The following is a 19,739-nucleotide window of genomic DNA, read 5'->3' on the forward strand; positions in this document are numbered from 1 at the left end:
CAATTGGGACCGGAACTTCCACTGCTAAGTGGTGTGGTTAAGTGAATCGTGCTCAATTGTACAACTTTTTCTGCAGTGGTTGTTAAGCAAAACATAGGGTTAAGTGAATCCAGCTTTCACCATCGACTCTGCTTGTCAGAAGCCCCTGGGAAGGTTGTAAATGGTGACCACATGACTTGGGATGCTGCAACCACCATAAATAAATGCCAGTTGCCAAACACCTGCATTTTTTATAATCTTACTGCAGGAGATGCTGCAATAGTCATCAGGATCAGTAATAAGCCACTTTTTTTCCAGCAGTCTGTCATTAAACAAATGACTATAAATCAAGGACTACCTGTAGTACACAAAGCCTCCCCAACCACATGAATCAATTCTTGTAAACCCTGAGTTAGTATGCTGACAACGTTTACAAACCCAGATTAATAGGCATACCGAGTTTATTTATTTTTGAAAATACCCATAATTATATTTCTCCCTTTGCGGGTGGGGGAAAGAATTATATAGCTAAAGCCAATTAACTGAAAGAATGCAGTCGAAGTTAATTTCCTTCCCCCATTAGCAAGCAAAAATGCTTACTTCCATCATTCATTTATACCTGACCACCCTGTTAGCAAGATTGTAATCACTATATGGGATTTTTAAAATTAGGGCTCATAAATAAAGAAGTACTGCTTGCACACAGTTGGGATTTGAAAGCGTTATGGAAAGCATAACGCAGGAAGGGATGAAAGCAGAACTAGGGGTGCATCTTTTTTTTTTTAAACTGGCAATTGAAGAGAGAAAGACTGACTAAAATCATAGAAGGCAGCCTGATTAATAGGGGAAAAAATGCCTTTCAAAAGAGTTTCGAGTGAAAATGCATCACTTAGCCATGACCTTGTCATGTACACAGTGTCCATGAACTTGGCTGTACTAAAAAAAATGCTGTAAAATCAACTTGTTAATTTATAGCTAGAACCACCTGACTCTGTAAATATTATTTTTGCAAGTCTTTGAACGCCTATCTCTTAGTTTGCCTGTTGGTACCAAGAGAATAACTAATCTAAGCAATGGAGCATCACTTGTAAAGTTTTCATCTTCAGGTACTGGATAAATAATATAGAAACCCATAAAGAGTAAGCCAGACTCCCCAATAAAATCGTTACATCAGCCTCATATTGTTTAGGTTTCCTTCCTTCCTTGTTTGTTTCCTTCCTTCCTTCCCTTCCTTTTCTCCAACCCTCCCTCCCTGTCTACTCCTGGCTTTCAAGATTATTGCCACACATTTAAAAGCAGAGATGCTCTAGCCTTCTTTCAAAAATATGAGCGTTAAAGCAGCACATTTTTTAAAAAAAACTATAAATACTTCTTGCTTGGCTTTCTTTCATCCTTTTTGTAATGCAATCATTTAAATGGGCCTAGGATCTGTTTCTTGCAACCATGTTCTCCAACTTGTTCTTCCAGTTATGTTCCTGGGTTATTTGTTCTAATTATGTCAGATTTCCACAGAATAATTATTCATTACGCAATCAGACATAAACGTGGCTACTCCTCCTTGTGCATAGCAACACTCCCTGGAATCAACTTATTAATATTTTGCAGTACTTAACAGTAAGGTTCTAGTTTCACACATGAACCAAAGGTAATGTTCCTTGTTATTAGGATGGATGGGAATAGATGGTAGTTTTTTCCTACTGTTTTTAACAAAGATCCTTTACTGAAATATAAGTTTACCCAATGTGTGAACACAGCCATTGTAATCTGAAAGCCACAATATGGTTCAGTGTTATGTACAATTCATGGTTTAAAATACTGTGTTTCCCCGAAAATAAGACCCTGTCTTATATTTAAGCGGTTGGCCTTATTTGCCATGCACTCAAAAGCCCGATTGGGCTTATTATGAGGGGATGTCTTATTTTGGGGAAAACAGGGTACAGTTGTTTATTGATTTCTGAATACAGAAATTACTAGGACTTTAGAGACGATTTTTTACCTGAAACAGTGTGTTTGCATATGTAGTTAGTTAGTTAGTGATGGGCAATTTGTGATCCTACTGTATTACCAGCATACCTCATCACTTGTAATGATGGCTGGGATTATTGAGAGTTGAAGTAAAATATTTTTGTGATCAAGGTACTCAGCCCTAGGGAATGAGTAAGTATCAGTAAAGTTTTTATCTGTTTCAAAGGCTCTTAATCAAAAAGAATCCCAGAACCATAGCAAGGCGTATTCTTGCAAAGATGTTAGATTATGCTGAAAACAAAACATATGTTTTCTATCTGAACTAGGAGCCCTCTTATTCACATTTCTTTTTGGTTTTGGGAAAAGGCAAATGGATTCACCAACTATTTAAAGAAACATAAACACAACTGCAAATAACAGCAGAACCCAACACTGCCTTCACTTGACAGTATCTGTCTGACAAAACGCTAAATACCTGTTAGGGCTTGAAGTACCTTCATTGCAACAGATTTCAACTCCCATAATTAAGATGCTTGCCTGAAGGAGGCTACTGAAATTCACTTGGGTGAGAGATAATTTAGTCACATTGCTCTCTCCAGCCTCCCAGAACTACTAATCTAGCAATTCCCCCCAAATTAACATTTTTGGTTGAACTTACATACTTGCTATGTTAATTTAAAGATATTGCCAGTGTTCAGTTACTCAACCTGAACTCTTCCCACAGTTCAAAGTGTTGACTCAGAGATTCAGTTCAAACATAATGATAAACCCTAAAATAATTTGATTTTATTTCAGTGTATGGTATGAACCCAGCCCACTATGGAATTTTACCCATGGAGTGTGTCCAGTTTATTCAATAAAACATGCTTAGGCAAACATGGCTTAATGCACTATATGAACCCAATTATGGTGCAATGACACATAGAAGGCAATACATGAATAATAAGTGAATATAAAGTACAGCTTGAATGAATACAGATGACCTCTCTGCCTCTCCAGTACATAATAAAAAGTTTTAATTAATTATTTTGACACCACAAGGGTATATATTTGCGTATTATTTTTCATACGTAAGACTGAGATACAGAAGCTGCATCTCCTGGCAACTAAGTCATTATGATAAAAAAAGAGACAATTAGTATTATCTGTCAAAATGATACTCAATTAGGAAACTGGTATTAACTTGTTCTCCTGTCAGTTCCAAGCTTCTGTATGGTAATGCATTTACTTTTCTATTTTGTTATACATATTTCTTGTTTCTGAGGCAGAAACAATATTTTGTCCAAATAAAGTGGTAGTGTTGCAGCAAAAATTAATAAAGTATACTATTGTTTATAAGCAAGCCAAAATATAGCAATTAGTGAAAGAAGTGCCACTGTTTAATTATCTTTTTTTAAAATTTAGGAAGTAAGTGTAACTGAGCAGGCATGAAAAATGTAGGAATATACAGCATTCAAGGTTTTTGTTTTACAAAGGTGCAGCTTCATAAATATGTTGTTCCTTCCAAAAATCATTGCTTTTGTACCTACAAATTATTTATCAAAGAATTAGAGAGGATGGCCTATCTTCTCAGCAATTCTCAATCTCCTTTCTTATAAATTAACCTTTCATTAGTCCTGATGCTATAATAAAGAGGTTGTATTCCTTTAGTTTTCTTGTTCTGTTATTGCTCTTGCAGAAGCTCTGACATTCAATTTTATGGCAGTAATTCTATCATTTTTATTCTTTTTATGACAGTTATAAAAAGACATAAAAGACTCAGAAAAAATATATAGAGTAAAATAGTGCCTGAAGGGAAAAACTGAGCAATATATATTGATCAGAGCTGGAATAAAACAGACTTCGTTTATAGGTTGTGCTAAGCAAGTTCTCGAACAATTGCTCCTTTTTTGCAAAGTAATGCACAAATGACATTCTGAAATTTTCCATCAAATTTTTAGGCAGTAAAATTCAGATTTTTTCTTTTTTAAAAAAGGGAGACATTCTTGAACAAGAACAGAATCCCCCCCATCCAACTCCCCCCCCCGAAATGACAAAAATCCGCCTGCAATGCATTCGCTCACAAATGCAAAAAGCTATTTTTGATGAAATCTGTTTACTGAAAGAGAAAAACTTGTATTGCTATAGATGTCTCAAAATGACCCTATCCTATCCACCTTCTCTCCCTAAGCCTTGCCCCACAGAAGTCTCCCCTATCCTATCCCCTGCTTGCTGCTGTGAAAGTAAGACAGAAAGTGAAACTCTTCTCAGCTTGTGTTTTGCATTTGGAACATATTTCTTTTGAGGTGGGGAGGGGAAGTAGAACTCCTTAGCATCAGAGGGCTGTTTGGAAAGTGAAACAGTATTTGCTGTGAGCAAGGAGACAGGAAGGAGCCTGGCTGTGGCTTAGCTCAAGTGTTCTGTATTAAAGCTGCTTCCTGCTGTGAAAGAAAAACTAAAAGTGAAACTCCTCTCCTCTGCTTGTGTTTTGCATTTGGAACAGATTTCTTTTCAGGTGGGGAGGGGGAGTAGAACTCCTTAGCATCAGAGCATGTTAATAATAATTTAGGAAATACTAATGCTCTGATGGTCATTTCGAAAAATTCTTTCTTACTGAGCACCTAGAAGCCAAGAGGAACATATGTGGCAAATTTCAAGTTTGTAGGCTTTACAGTTCTGGAGATTTCGTGATTACAGTGTGAGTGGTTTTCGCTTTTATATATATATAGATTCCTATCCCCAAATACAGGTAGTCCTAACTTTCTGATTGCTCATCCAGTAACTATGTGAAGTTACAATATTACTGAAAAAGGAGACTTATGACCAGTCTTCAAAGTTGCAGCGGTCTAAACCTCATGGTCATGTGATTACAATTTGGGCACTTGGTAACCAGCACACATTTACAATGGTTGCAGTGTCGTATAGTCATGTAATCATCTTTTGTGACCTTCAGAGCTGGCTTCTGACAAGCAAAGACAATGAGGAAGCCAGCAGGAATTCGCAAATTGAACTCATGTGACACTCATGTGCTCAATGACCGCAGATGGATCTGACATCCTAAGTCAGTGTACACATTTCACTTTATTACTATATCGCTTATCTACACAGTAGTTCACAATGCTCTTTGCCTTCTAGGAGTGAGTCTATATTACATTTCCACAATGTGCTGTTCTAAGAACTGTACGGGGTGGGGTGGGGGGCAGTGAAGGGTTTTGACTTGAGGCTCTTATAAGAAGTTTATTTATCAAGGAATAAAATCTTTAAGTCTTCTAAAGAGACACCCATGTTATGAAGACTAAATGGCAGCTCTTTGCTATACGTTATTCCATTTCAAACCTCAGCAAGTAAACTAAGAAAGCCAACTTGTCTGTTTACTATAGACATACACACCCCATACACACCCACATACTTTCATAATGAAACAAAGAAGAGCAAGTAGGGGGAGAAAGAGAATCTGGCCCCAAAGATTTATTATTGAAAAAAAATGGGCAAGACTATGCATTCATGCTTTTCATCAGAATGGCAATGCACATATATATAGACAATTGTCTAGAAATATCCAGCTAGAACAGGTTCTTTGTCTCTTCCTGCCCTGGTTCTTCTCACTAGTGCTACTAGATTTGACACACGAAGATCTTCAAAGTAAGAAAGACATTTTAAGTTTATGAGATGTCACGTAATATGTGACTGAACACAAAATTATATATTCTTCATTGTATTTCATTAATACATATATTGTCTTTTCAGGAAAGTTTATAAATTGATGAGTAGAGTTCAAATTAAGTTGATATAACCAAACCCTGTTGAAATAAAGTGACACTCTGGTCCACACGCCAGCTGCGCAAGCGCACATCGTTTATTTAATTCAGCGGCAGGTTGGGTGTGCACTTGCGCAGCGTGGACCAGAGCGGCTCATTCAAGGAGAGTGAGTGAGTGAGTGAGTGAATGACTCCGCTACCTTTCAGGCGCTTGCCTTCCCTGACAGCCAGCCGTGGGAGAAAGGTGAGTAGTAGGAGTCCGGGAATGGTGCATTCCCCGAGTCCGGGGAATGGGGCGGGTAGGCGGGTGGGCGGAGCCTCCAGCTGCCATTGCTACCGGTTCTCCGAACCACCGGCCATCATCGCTATCTACTCGCCCGAGCCGGTCCGAACCGGGAGCATTTCACCCCTGGTTGTACCTTGATTCTTGATGAACGTATCTTTTATTTTATGTACAGTGAGAGCGTACGCACCAAGACAAATTTCAATCACACTTGGCCAATAAAAATTCTATTCTATTCTATTCAGAGAAAGTAAGGAAGGTAACCTAAAATTACAGGTAGTCCTCAATCTATGACCACAACTGAGCTCAAAATTTGTTAAACCGTTGTTAAGTGACAGTCAAGGACTACCTCTATGTAGGAACTATTACCTAGGCAAAAGGGTTTGAGATGTTTTATGTGTCTGTCTGTAATATTATATAATATTACTATAATCTTGATAAAAGCAGTTTCAGATTTCCTGTGGAGTTGATTTCCTGGTCTGGTCCATTTAGTAGGGCTGACAGTATGCCATCCAATATAACAAAGAAAATAATGCAACATTAAAAGAAAATAGGAATGGATAAGAATAACATCTGGTAAGTTGAAATAAAGATGTGTTTGCATTATTTTCTCTATCTCCCAAAGTCAAAAAAGGAACAAACCACAGTCTTTATTAACTTGCAACCTTTGAAAAGGATGACATAGAGTATTATTATAGATTTTGATTGAGAATTAAATTTTTCTGCCATTACTAACCATCTAGGCTGCCTATGTAATTGACCAGTTTGGGAGACGACTATTGAATAAGTGAGTCATGATCAAAGAATTCAACTTTCAGGAATCTTAATATGTATCTAAATTAGTATCATTCACTACAAATTTTAGGTCAACATAAGCCTAATGTCCCATGGGCTGCCATTCTATTCCTAGTTCAATAGTTTTTTAATTAAGATCCCATTTATTTGGTGTCCATCTGAATTAAAGCAGGTACTTCTGCCTAGATTCCTGATCTAATCACACAGGGTTGGTATAAGGATAATATTCAAGTCCCTACTGCTCCATGAATTTCACATGATGATTTTGGACCAGTCACTCTTTCAGTGCAATCGACTCACAGAGTTGTTACCGAGGGAATAAAAGGATAGGGAGAAAGACCTGTGTAATTTACCTTGAGCTTTCAAATAGTTAAATTTACATGTTGCAATTATATTATATGATATTACATTGGATTGTAATGTCACATATAACCAAGGAACATATTCCTGCTTATATATTATTATCTTCGATATCCCTCTAATATATAATATCCAAAAGCCTAGAAAAAATCTGGCTGCAAGGCATTTCATCAGGATAATGGCTAATTTATAGCAGTGATGTGTTGACTAGGGGAGGGGAGCTAGCAAAGGGATGACAGATATCGGCTCAATAGATTATGCTTCACTGCCCCATTTCTCAAAAATGTCAAATGACAAGCTACTGAATACCACCCTGCATTAATAAAAGGATAGGATCTATTTTAATCTCTTGTAGCATCCTTTCCATTACAGAATTAGACAGATACAATTCAAAATACAAAAATGCTAAAGGAAATTCCAGAGTTGACTCTAAAGGAATGAGTTTAAATATTTATTTGTCCTAGTACTGGCACAGTTACAGTATTTCATGCTGGAGTTCAGAAGTATTGAAGACAGAGGTGGCAGAGAAAGATTGTGTTATGCCTAGTTCCTAGATAAGCCATGAGTTTATCAGTCCTGGGTTGTCAAGTAAGCAGAGATACATGGAAAACTGAGCTGGGCTTTGGGAAAGATTTACTCAAGGAGGAGTTTGTAGGTTGGTTATTCAGCAGGAGTTCAAATCTTCATTCAACCTAAATGAAAATACTCAAGTAAATCTTTGATGAAGATTATCCCAGGAAGCTTGGAAGAAGTAGTAAAGATGAAAGGAGAGAACCCAAGTATTACATATGCAATTTTTGGTTTCTTGTCATTGAGTAGTTTTTATGTACCCCAGAGTGACGTCCAACCTGGAGCCAATGCTCACATCTAAATCCCATTGAAAGGAGGGTGGCAAATGTAGTTACCACCATCACCCAAGGATACTTTTCTGGTTTGTTTCTTTGTTTGCTGAAGCAGTCCCTTGAATCGAGGCCTTGTTCTATAGCTTTCACCATCTGACCAACAGATGCCAAGTAGTAAGCTGGACAAAAATTGGTTTTCTGGCACAAATCTGTTTTGTTTCTTTTAGAATTATTTATAGCAATAATTAATGCCTGTCTCCTCTTGCTACAGTTCACAAGTGGCTCTGCTAGCCTTCAGCAACAAGAAAAAATGCTCTTTTGCACTGTGATGCCAGATGAATTGGTGTTTAAGTAGCCCTGGAATGTTGCTAATAATGAATCACAGATCATCTTTTCTTGTCTCTTACCTGGCAAAGGACTATTTTACATGTCTATCCTTTAAAATAAACACCATTTATCCTTACAAGTGACACTATGCAGAAGGCCAGAAAAGAGAAGTTTAACTCTTAAGCAAAGCCTATGAGTTTGGTTTAAAAGGTTTTTCAATTTGCTACAAAGAAAACGGGAAATTTTGGAAATAGTATTCAGCTGTAAGGATTCTGATATCTGTAGTACTAATCTGCAAGCATTTTGTTGGTACTATCACGATCCTATTAAAATTAAACGTTGTGATTTTCAGGGGGTGGGGAAATAAACTTGAAAAAGGGCATAGAATATAAAAAGATGGAGGAGTTGTTTCAATGGATCTGCCTACTTTCTAATTTTTTCCTGAGGCCTTCCACTTTTTTTTGATGCCATGCAGATCTACAAGTTCCATGTGGAACTCTCAGCCCTCCAAATCTAGGCATCTGTAACTTCTTTGGTCATGATCTGCAGTTGTCAGACTTAAAACTCATTCAATTTTGTTTCATACTTTCCAAAGCAACTCAAGTGGCTGCTGCACACTTTGTGCTGTGAAATCCCGGGAACAATACATGATGACAAAGCACTGCTCTTAGGAACACTGTGTAGAAAAACAACCCACCTTCCTTTTTAACATATCAAATGTCACTTCAATTCTGCCTTGAGGAAAAAGTCTAGCAATATATTTTTGGAAGGGAGCCATGACTCTTCCGTCTCTAGTAATGTTTTTTTACTGGAGATTTTGGTCCCTGGCAACTTGATTGCCACAAAGAACTGTGAAGCCTTATCACATTGGTATACGGATAGTCTTTGTTTAAATAATAGCCTTGTTCAGCAACTGTTCAGTCACAACAGTAATGAGAAAGTAACTTGGTAACCAATCCTCCCCTTTATGACCTTCATAGGTTTATAAAACCTATGGTATATATAAACCCGTGGTTCCCGGCATCCCGATATAGTCAGTTGACTCCATCACTGACTATTGGGGGCGAGTCTTTGGCCCCCACAGAGAGGGCTCGCAATCTGGGAGTCCTCCTGGATACGCAGCTGTCCTTGGAGGAACATCTGACGGCTGTAACCAGGGGGACCTTTTGTCAGGTTCGCCTGATCCGCCAGTTGCGGCCCTTTCTTGATCGGGATTCCCTGTGCACAGTCACTCATGCCCTCGTAACCTCTCGCCTTGATTACTGCAACGCTCTCTACATGGGGCTCCCCTTGAAGAGCACCTGGAGGCTCCAACTGGTCCAGAACGCAGCAGCGCGGGTAGTGATGGGAGCAGCATGGCGCTCCCATGTAACATCGCTCCTGCGTGAACTGCACTGGCTCCTGGTGGTCTTCCGGGTGCGCTTCAAGGTGTTGGTTATCACCTTTAAAGCGCTCCATGGCATAGGGCCTAGCTATCTTCGAGACCGCCTGCTGCCACCGACGACCTCCCATCAACCCGTGCGCTCCCACAGAGAGGGCCTCCTCGGGGTGCCATCAGCCAAACAATGCAGGCTGGTGACCCCCAGGGGGAGGGCCTTCTCTGTGGGGGCACCTACCCTCTGGAATCAGTTGCCCCCAGAGATAAGGAGAATCCATGACCTCAGTGCCTTCCGCCGTGCCCTTAAAACCTTCTTTTTCCAACAAGCTGGGCTGGCCTAATTCTTTTTAAGTGTTTTTTAATTGTTTTGTTTATCGTTTTAATTAATGGGGCCAAATTTATACATATTTTTTAACTGTATTTTAATATTTGTATTTGATGTTTTTATTTGGCTGTTCACCATCCTGAGTCCTCAGGGAGAAGGGCGGTATACAAATTCAAAATAAAATAAAATAAAATAGAATAAATAAAAATAAAAGGAAATTGAAGTGACATTGTAAGCACAGTTGTGATTTCACTTAATGCAATTTCATTTTAAAACCAAATTGCCAGCCCCAACTGTGGTTGCTAAGCAAGGACTACCTGTATAGAGAAGAGTGATGTAGGTGTATGCAGGGGTTTGTGAGAGTTCCACTTCTTGGAGGGGAGGGATTTCTCTACTTTTACAGTGTGTATTCTGTGGTATTTTCATTAATCACCAGCAAGCACACTGTCAACATCTGAAGTTGTGTGAAAAGTTGTGAAGTAAAATTTGAAGCTTGATGGCTATTTAACACACTACTATTCAAATCCTTGCTTTCCTCCAGACTGGGAACTTTTTTCAGAAACTCTATTAAGACACTGAAAGAGACATGTACAAAATGTAATAAAATTTATCCTTTGTCAATCATGTAAACAATAAAATAAATAATATATAAGTAAGCTACCAACTCTAGAAATATAATTGAATTTATCTCCCCCCCCCGCCTTATAAGCTACACATATACTACCAAGGATTTATACTAATTTTTATTTATTTTGAAAGGGAAGATGGGACAGTCAAGTTCTTGAAGCATTTTCTGTACACTTGTACAGAAGCTTTCTTCTTTTTACTAGAGAACATATGTGTTATTATATTTTGAAATTTAAAAATCAGATAATGTGAACATCCCCTTCAGAAAGCCAGGGGATGTTCTCACTGACAGAAGCATCTACAGAACATTAATTGAACATTTTTAAATACCGACCAAAGTGGAAATTCACCGAGAATGTTCACAGCTAATCTGCACAGAAAGGATATCCTGAAACCGTAACTGGCTTTCTATGGAAAGAGGCTAAGTTGTTGTTTTTAAAGAAATCAGAAAGGTCAGCTAGCCTCTCCCAGAAAAGACAATGGGAGTTTTAGGGAGCAGCTAGATATTCCTGCTCTTTATTATATTAATCCTGAATGTCAGTCCATGCCCATGAGGGAAGCCATCTGCTCAGTGCTTTTTAGGACCTAAATTAATGCACCCCTAGGAGATGGCTCTTGTTGAACAGAGTGAAGTATAGTACCTCTCACACGGAAACTGGTTTCCATGATCAAACAGTAACATTTTTCTTACTGTTTAATCAGTCTGTGCCTTTTATGTAAATTAAAATCTTTATTCTGTATGCTGTGCTTTGAAGTGACAAAGAACAGATCCTTACGTTCTTCAATGTGGTATCCCTTAAGGCAAGTATTTTTTCTGAAATTTCCACCATTCATTCCCACTCTTTTCTTTGCATCTATCCCAGTTTGTCTGTAATTCTATAAGTGTAATTAAACAACCCAGAATTTGCCCAGAATTTTACAATATATTTGGGTGAAGTATGAATATTATGTAAGAACCAAACTGACTACAATACATTAAAAAAAACAAGAAACTAGGCATTCAACCAAGTGTCAAAACAAAACTGAAACCAAAATAATAAATGCCTACTCCAACAATAAACTGTATTTCATCTAATAATTACCGTGTTTCCCTGAAAATAAGACCCTGTCTTATATTTTTTTAAATCCCAAAATAAGCGCTTGGCCTTATTTTCGGGGAGGTCTTATTATTTTGGGGTGCGTGGTGCAAGATGGGACTCCTCTTGCCGTCTTACGTGATTTTCAGTTCTGGGTTTAAATATTTTCAGGGAGGCCTTATTTTAGCGCATGCGCTCAAAAGCCCGATTGGGCTTATTATCAGGGGATGTCTTATTTTCAGAAAAGCAGGGTATAAATCAGCTACTATTTGCCCACCATCCTGAATCTTTCTAAAATGTGACATTATATTTGTATGGTCATTTATTATTCATTAGTTCAGAATGTTTTAAATGGGTCAACTGGAAAATCAAAAGCTTATGAGACAATAATTGCAAAGCCACATCCTTCCAAACTCTCTTGCAGTCTTCCCTAGCTAGGACATTTCAGGCATTTGGAGGCCACCATTCCTTAAGTCCCAGTCAATGGCCACAATGGCTAAGAATTTAAAGATGTAATCCCAACATATTTAGAAAGCAGCAGATTGTGAAAGTCCACACAAACATATTCCTAGTTCCCCAAAACATTTTAATGACTACTTGCTAAATCATGTAGTATATATCATACCATTTCATTTCAACTTGTAACTTATGTGTTGTTGTTTAGGGTCGGCAATAAAAATTCATATGGGCTGAATGCTGATTTTAAAATATTTAAATTTTTCACATTTTAAAATTTTGTGTTTCCTTGAATGCGTTCTATTTTTGCAATTACATCATTATGTGCACATGTGTACAAAAATGCATGCATGCATAAACTGAAAGAGAAGTCTGCATAAATACTGTACTGATCAGGCTAGACACAGCTTGAGAAACATTTTTACAAAAATATAAGCAAAGAATGAATAATGAATACCAATACAAACGGATTGGTAGTTATAAATGATACTCACGTTTTTGTTTTTTTCTAATGGACTTTTCTAATGGACAAAGAGCAGATCCAACAGTAACATTAACAATTACAGCAATCTCAGTTTAAGGATTTCTGAAGCACAGGAAGCATCATGTTGTTTTGTTCTGAGCTCACTGCAGCACTTCAAGCATCCTTGTAGTAGCATCCTTTAAGACTAACGTATTTCAAAATAAAATATGTTAAGCCTTAAAATGTGCTACCATTCTCGTTATAATTGGGTTTGACAGATAAACAGAGCCGACTGGAGTCCCAAAACAAATTAAGACAGAGTATAACTAGCTAGTGATAATGCCTAATTACAGCCTATATTTTTAGAGCCCTAATTTGTACAAGCTCAGATTTCTGGGCTATATTCAAATGTAATCATGACATAGCACCAGTCCACGATGCAGACTGCCATCCTTGCTACTTCTATGGGTTAAGAATGTATATGGCATAAAGGCTTAAGAAGGTTAACAGGCACTTCCTAGCAAATGAAGACACATCTACTTCTGAGCAAACCTTAAAGCTCTTCATCTATAATTTATTTATATTATTTATTGGGTCTTCTTTAGTTACCTGGTTCTGTTATGCATAGTTTGCAGAATTAACCAATCTGTGATAAAAATACAGTCTGGTTTTTGTGTAGCATATGACGTTTTGGCTTTTCTGAACCACGTGTTAAAATGTGGGGAATAGAAATAACTTTATAGAACTAACAGTGAATGTAAACATCGGGCCAAACAAAGAAAAAGAACATGCTAACTCTAAGCAACATCATTTAGTTGAACTAAGTACTATAACTATGAAGCTATATAGACATTATTTATATTATCACAATGTAACAAAAATGCAGTCATATATTTTCAATAAAGTACTACAATTACTTAATGAAATAAGTAATGTGATATTCATGTTCAGAAATGTCTCCTTGGTATACAGGCAGAAGAGTGTTCTATTTATGTGTCCTATTGAACTAGGTACTTTTACATCGGCATTTACCCAAAGACTTTGGCTCAAAAGTCTTCGTTTTGTTCCAGGGAAAGCAGCCAAATCAGGAAGTTCGCAGAATTGCCAGGAACAAAAGCAGTATTAGAGTTATTGTTTTAAATGTCCCAATCACTGACTGAATTAAGGAAAAGTCACACTTTCCCCTGATAATTATATGGAAATTCCTAGAGAAAAATTCAATTACCTGATAATGTATATCTGGCTATACCCACCGTATTATTAATGTTCACATAACAGAACCACTGAAGTGCCTAATCGAGAGAACTGAAAAGAAAAAAAAAAAGGCCAATCTTGAAAATGACTCAGTCTCTAGGCCAGTGGTTCTCAACCTGTGGGTCGCGACCCCTTTGGGGGTTGAACGATCCTTTCACAGGGGTCGCCTAAGACCATCGGAAAACTCATATTTTCAATGGTTTTAGGAATAATTTTATGGTTGGAGGTCACCACAACATGAGGAACTGTATTAAAGGGTCGCGGCATTAGGAAGGTTGAGAACCACTGCTCTAGGCAGATCCAACTGTAGCAACCCATGTCTGGACGATGCCACAGCCTCACTGGAGAACAAGATGTTCACAGTGAACCCAAAGTCATCTGGGAGATATTTAATGAATGTTGAGGCCTAGGAAAAAAGACCTGCAAAAAGTAAGGTTTATATGATAGTGATAGAAAAAATAATTTCTGTCTTTCTGGATTGGTTCTTCTACCTCATATCCTGTATCATGTTTATATAATCTCCTAAAGATTGTCTCAGGAATTCTGGGAGTTGAAGTCCACAGGTTGTAAAAGGGCCACATTTGCCCACCCCTGTCCTAAGGGATGTTGCTGCCTTCATTCTACTGCAGTTAAGTAGAAAGTTTTCCAGAAGCATTCTCTAATCTGCTCCTTTTCTCACTAACTATCACTGTCATCCAGAAGAAGCCAGAGACAATACAAAAGGGCATTAATTTTCAGAAAGACTTTGCTGGCAAGCCAACAATATATTGTCAATTCCATCAGGTCAGTCTTTTGTATTTCAGCTGAAGGTCTGCTCTCCACAGTACTGAAACCCAGCCTTGGCCACTTTCAACAATACTAGCCATGGTTCTGAACCTGCTTTGTCCTGTTGCAGGTCTTGCAAAGGAGAGCCATGAGCAAAGCAGCAATTCCCTTTTATCTCTCTCACCTTTCCTCTTGGCAGAAGACTCAAGTAATTCCAAACTTCCTGAAGTCCCTTCTTTTTCCTGCTCAGGATATACCTATTATATTCTTTGTTTTTAATATAATCTGAGAGACTGTTTGTAGGCTTTGCAAAAAGCTCTTTCTTCAGCTTGTCTATCTAACTTGTAATTATGAAACACTCTTTTTCTCTTTGTTCTTAGCAACTGATCATGTGTTTTTCGTAGAGCCATCTTTCCCTCCAACTTTAACAGCATGTTCTTAGCCCATCTCTTCATCTTCTCTATCTTTAAGGTTAAAATTAGTGCATTGTTTCTTTGGATACAGTGAAATATATTGAAACACGTATTTCAAGCTACGATTCCTACATATAGTAAACATACCGTATTTTTCGGAGTATAAGACTCTCCGGACTATAACACACCTACCTTTTTTGGGGAGGAAAACAAGATATACACTAGTGCATGGATATGGGAAATAATATGAAATTTTACCAGTTTGTAACTGTTCTAAGTTTTTTTCTTTGCACAGATTGGTATTGTAATCAGAATCAGTAAGTTATTCAGCATGCAATCTGTAAGATGTAAAGCTTTTTTCTCCTCTCTTTATTTTCTTTCAGGTAACAGTTTAATTAAGTTAATGAGATGCTTTTTAAATTCCAGCTAATTGTTGATTCTAGACAGAAATTTTACAGCAAAAGGACACAAGAAAATAAGACTCATAAAACACTCACAATAACTCTGCCTCTGCTTCCCAGCAATTTGCCTTGCAGCAAACAGCAAACAGCCTGCTTTAGTTTCGTTTTCAGCCTGATTAGCACAAGGAAAAAAAAAATCTGCCTCCCAGCAATTTGCCTGCTTGAAGGAGGCCCGCGCAGCGATAGGCAATGGCAATCCCTGCAGCCTAAAACAGCTGAGGCTGATCCAACCAACAATCAACTGCTTGTACTAATCAGGCTGTGCTGAAGCTGAAACTGTTTGCTGCTTGCTGCAAGGAGGTAAATTGCTGGGAGGCAGAAGCCAAAGATTGGAGGCTAGCAGGTGGGCAGGGCTACATTCGGATTATAAAATGCACCCAGATTTTCACCCTCTTTTTGGGGAGGAAAAAAGTGTCCGAAAAATACGGTAATTTAAATTTGAACAAATAGAACAGAATAATAGAACAAACAGAATGTATTAATAATAGGTATCAATAATAGGACAATAGGGAAGATTTCTAATCTTCACAACTATGGATTAAGAGACAGTGAATCTGTCATCTCTAATATATTCTAGAATTTAGGGCTGTAAAACCTTTGACACATCTTATTGCAATTTACAAAAGTGATTAATTTCAGTGTTGCTGCTAATGAATGTACTATTCTAAACAAAATCTCTGTTTAGATAGGTTATTTCCACTGACATATTCACACTACTGACACTAAGCCTCATATGCATTCTTTCAAAATGGACAGAGCCATCAGAACTATTAAGTCTTTATGGCATGACCCTCTAATCATTTGTCTTTCTTCCCATTATAGAGTAGAAAACTAACTTTTGTGGAGAACAAACATTAATAAATACAAATGCTTAGAATATGTAAATTGGCTGGAGAACAAACAAGGGGAAAGTCATAAATTAAGCTTTTATATTGTTTTATGGATTTTTCTACTTTTCCCCTTTTCTTCCCTTTTTAATCATTATAAACAATAATATAGTGGAGGTTTTGCTATTAAATTCAAAAAGTCACATTTTTTAAATAACATGAAATCAATGCAATGTAAATGCATGTCTTATTAATGTTATATTGAACATTAATTGTATAACGTAATTTATACAATCTGCCCATCTACACATATTATCTCTTCTGAAATATATATCTCTGTTCTAAATAAAAACATTAAAAAGAGAACAAACCGTATAATTTACTTAAAGATAGGACTATACCTAGGAATGTGAGTGATAGTTTCTGAGTAAGACAAGAATACCCAAGTAAACTAATGGAGATTTCATGTATTATTCTTTTATTGTAAGGTTCCTCAGAATTTTAGCTTATAACTATTTTCTGGTCATAAATTTAGTAATTTTACAAGCTTTTGAATCATTTTAGATATCTTCCAAATAAATTTATTTTTTCCCCTCCAGCAACTACATTATTCTATTTGGCATCTATGTAAGTAATTCCTTTACACTCTTTTCAACCTTATACTATAAGAAAACTTGCACGATACCATTAAATAAATCCTTGACAATTACAATATAAAATCCTGTTTAGCAAAATCTTTTAATTATCGTAAGATTTGCATTTATTATATTAAGATATGAATATCGGGTCTTTTTATAACATCAACATATATAACCTGTTGCCACATTTTCCTTTTAACAAAAGTTCCTATTACAGAAAGCAATCTAACAAAAATTTGCTCAGAGAAAGTAATTTCTTACCTCTTCTTTTTATTTATATTCGAAAACTAATATAGTAGCAATCCGTCCCACAGTAATAACAGGATCTCTCTACTTTTTGTTTACTGTAACTTTAACCTAAAATAAGACTTTCAATAGTTTTCTTTGATGAATTATTAACTTGCAGATATTCCTGAAGTTAACTTCGATTTTAAAGTACTAAAGGCTACAATGTCAGTTATTTAGACCTGATGAACTTATTTAGAAATTAACTGTTGTAAGTAAATTTATTTCTATTTTCTTCTGGGTGACTGAACTATTAAACAAATGTGGTGATCTAAAAGATAGAGAACACTAAAAAAAAATCTGAAACAAATTACTTGAAATATATAATAGCACAAACTAAATTTTCTCAGAATAGAAATTAATCAAGGCCATCTTCATAAAAAACTTAAATGAGCCTTTACAACAACATAGTTCTTAATATTTTAGTCAAACTTTTTGCATCCAGACAAGGACTACCATTTCCTCTTCCCTTGAATGGAAGACTGTTTTGATGTCATCTGGAAATTTCCAGGATACCTTTCAAAACTAAACTGAACAAAGTAACTATGATTTCTCCATAAACCAAAGTTACAACTTGGCAATTCTTTGCATCGTTTGTGTTTATGTCTACAGCAATGTTTCTCAACCTTGGCAAGTTTAAGAGGTATGGACTTCAACTCCCAGAATTCCACAGCCAGAGAATACCAGGCCTGTTATTTCATGAGGAATTATGTCAAAAGAAGTATGTGTGTCGGGCAGATAGGTCTTGCTCTGTAGGTTTTTTTCTTGGGTTTGAGCATTTTCTTGGTGAAATAAGGTTAATTGTTTTACTGTATTAATAATTAAAGGTTCTGCTTTAGCAGCTGCTATGTCATGTATTTCCAAAATGATTTTATGGTTTGTTAGTTCACACTGTGCTTTTAAGATAAATATTTCAAAGCCCCCAATCTGTTCTACAAAGAGCTGTGGTCCAAGTAAGTTGAAAGGTATCTCCTATAGCACGAGTAAAACATGGGTTGAAGCAGTGTTACATAAAATTTAGCACTCAGACCTGCCCATATTCTCTTGGTTGCAGATGCTTTTAGTGCTGTTAGGGCAATGCTCACTTTTTCCTGTACCACTTAAATGTACAGTGCAAAAGTCACTGTACTAGTTCTTGACACAGGAAAGAAAAATTGCCTTCTGCAGTCTCTTAATATAGGTTGTAGACAAGTGTTTCTAGACATATGGGGTTGCTATATTTGATGCAAAGCAATGAGAAGGCTGGGACTCTTTCTAGCAGTTTAAAAGTCAGCTTCATCATGAATTCCACTGAGATTCTTAAAACTCTTTATGGGAACTTTGGAATTTAAGGAAGACAGAGAAAGATAAAAACTAATGGGGAAAAAAAAATACAACGCTTTGGTTCCTCCCATTTTTCTCCATAAATCATTTTGTGTTTTATGTACTAAGGATATAAATATTGAAAAATGATTATTAATTTTTTTATCCCATCTTTATTACTTTTATAAATAACTCAAGGTGGCAAACATATATAATACCACTTCTTCCTCCTATTTTCCCAAAAACAATCCTGTGAGATAGGTTGGGCTGAGAGAGTGTGACTAGCCTAATCACAAAGCTGGCTTTCATGAAGAAGGCGGGACTAGAATTCTCAGACTCCAGTTTTTAAATTAAGCAGACCTTGTACCATGACATGTGCAACTGCATTCATAATGCATAGGCTTTCATCATATTTGGTTTCCCAGTTACTTCCACTTTCATCACAGCTTCCAAACTGTACAGAATTCCACAATTCTTCAAACTATTACAGCATAGGCTGTGTTCAGATGGTTCCATTGTTAGGGTGACTATTTCTATCCTCCCTCCCCTGTGTATTGTATTTTCATGATAATAAAGTTTTTACTTTGTACGTTTTTTGTTTTTATTTATTTACTGTTCTTACTGATTCTTTGGTCACCTCTGGTAAGATGATGGCTATAAATTTGATTAAAAAACTTAAATCCAATCTATTAGAGGTCCTTGTTTGGAGAAAGCAGTTCCATCAAACAGATATTATAAAATATACATTTCAATTCAACTTCTACATTTTGATAAGTTTCCTTTCTTTTTAGAAATTAAAATATGTACAAAAGAAAATTCTCTATATATGTAACATTAAAAATAATGGTTGTATCCTTGAAGGTAGCTGTGAATTGGAGAAACATCAAATATAATAACAGTTTATGTCTACATAGTAGGTCTTTTTTTAAAAAGAATGAACTTTAAGTTTAAGTTTAAGTTTAATGCAATTTATATGCCGCCCTATCTCCAATGGACTCAGGGCGGCTCACAACAATAAAATGCACAATTGCACATTAAAACAATATGAAATTAAAAGTCCAAATTAAAACAGTTTAAAATCAATTTAAAACTATTAAGAACCCCCCCATCAACTTAATATGAAGTTATTATTGTTATAGAAAGTGAGGAATCAAGCAACACAAACTTCACTTAACATTATA

At 36.6% G+C, this 19,739-nt stretch overlaps 1 protein-coding gene across 5 annotated transcripts in view; it reads right to left on the reverse strand.

Moving 5' to 3' along the window:
• Positions 1-19,739, reverse strand: part of OSBPL5 (oxysterol binding protein like 5) — a 126,331-nt gene that overhangs the window by 64,664 nt on the left and 41,928 nt on the right. The window lies entirely within an intron of this gene.

Source organism: Pituophis catenifer, unplaced genomic scaffold (genome assembly GCF_029215685.1).
Source record: "Pituophis catenifer annectens isolate HBS135680 unplaced genomic scaffold, rPitCat1.0.hap2 SCAF_1, whole genome shotgun sequence".
Taxonomy (NCBI): Eukaryota; Metazoa; Chordata; class Lepidosauria; order Squamata; family Colubridae; genus Pituophis; species Pituophis catenifer.